This window comes from Arachis stenosperma, chromosome 6 (genome assembly GCF_014773155.1).
Source record: "Arachis stenosperma cultivar V10309 chromosome 6, arast.V10309.gnm1.PFL2, whole genome shotgun sequence".
Classification (NCBI taxonomy): domain Eukaryota; kingdom Viridiplantae; phylum Streptophyta; class Magnoliopsida; order Fabales; family Fabaceae; genus Arachis; species Arachis stenosperma.
This window is the reverse complement of record NC_080382.1, coordinates 101,549,895-101,551,409: the sequence shown is the minus strand read 5'-3', so window position 1 is coordinate 101,551,409 and position 1,515 is coordinate 101,549,895. Positions and strand designations below refer to the sequence as shown.

General features: G+C 41.9%; 1 non-coding gene across 1 annotated transcript; it reads right to left on the bottom strand.

Annotated features, from left to right (window-relative positions):
- Positions 1–214: 214 nt before the first annotated feature.
- Positions 215–318, bottom strand: LOC130937488 (small nucleolar RNA R71). The gene has a single exon (XR_009068707.1). It is a non-coding gene; the product is annotated as a small nucleolar RNA R71 (small nucleolar RNA).
- Between the last annotated feature and the right edge of the window lie 1,197 nt (positions 319–1,515).

The window sequence follows — 1,515 nt, the reverse complement described above, 5'->3', positions numbered from 1 at the left end:
TCCTCATCAGTTTTTAGCTGAATTTTTGCAAATCTGTGACACTATCAAGACTAATGGGGTTGACCCTGAGGTCTACAGACTTATGCTATTCCCTTTTGCTGTAAGAGATAGAGCTAGGATATGGTTGGACTCACAACCTAAAGAAAGCCTGAACTCTTGGGAAAAGCTAGTCAATGCCTTCTTGGCAAAGTTCTTTCCACCTCAAAAATTGAGTAAGCTCAGAGTGGAACTCCAAACCTTCAGACAGAAGGAAGGTGAATCCCTCTATGAAGCTTGGGAAAGATACAAACAATTGATCAGAAAGTGTCCTTCTGACATGCTTTCTGAATGGAGCATTACAGGTATCTTCTATGATGGTCTGTCTGAACTGTCTAAGATGGCATTGGACAGCTCTGCTGGAGGATCTCTTCATCTGAAGAAGACACCTGCAGAAGCTCAGGAACTCATTGAAATGGTTGCAAATAACCAATTCATGTACACTTCTGAAAGGAATCTTGTGAACAATGGGACGAATCAGAAGAAAGGAGTTCTTGAGATTGATACTCTGAATGCCATATTGGCTCAGAACAAAATATTGACTCAGCAATTCAATATGATTTTTCAAAGTCTGTCTGGAATGCAAGCTGCATCAGGTAGTACTAAGGACGCTTCATCTGAAGAAGAAGCTTATGATCCTGAGAACCCTTCAATGGAAGAGGTGAATTACGTGGGAGAATCCTATGGAAGCACCTATAATCCTTCATGGAGAAATCATCCAAATCTCTCATGGAAGGATCAACAGAGACCTCAACAAGGTTTCAACAATAATAATGGTGGAAGAAATAGGTTTAGCAATGGCAAGCCTTTTCCATCATCTTCTCAGCAACAGACAGAGAGATTCCATTGGACTTACTTCTGCCATTCATGAGCTCTGATGAGTATTCTTCCTCTGAAGAGGATGAGTATGTCACTGAAGAGTAAGTTGCTAAATACCTTGGAGCAATCATGAAGCTAAATGACAAGTTATTTGGAAATGAGACTTGGGAGGATGAACCCCCTTTGCTCATCAAAGAACTGGATGACTTGTCTAAGCAGAAACTGCCTCAAAAGAGACAGGATCCTGGGAAGTTTTCAATACCTTGTACCATAGGCACCATGACCTTCAAGAAGGCTCTGTGTGACTTAGGGTCAAGTGTAAACCTCATGCCTCTCTCTGTAATGGAGAAACTAGGGATCTTTGAGGTGCAAGCTGCAAGAATCTCATTAGAGATGGCAGACAACTCAAGAAAACAAGCTCATGGACTTGTAGAGGATGTTTTGGTGAAGATTGAAGACCACTACATCCTTGCTGATTTCATAGTCCTAGAGACTGGGAAGTGCATGGATGAATCCATCATCCTTGGCAGACCCTTCCTAGCCACAGCAAAGGCTGTGATTGATGTTGATAGAGGCGAACTGATCATTCAAGTGAATGAAGAATCCTTTATGTTTAAGGCTCAAGGATATCCCTCTGTCACCATGGAGAGGAAGCATGAA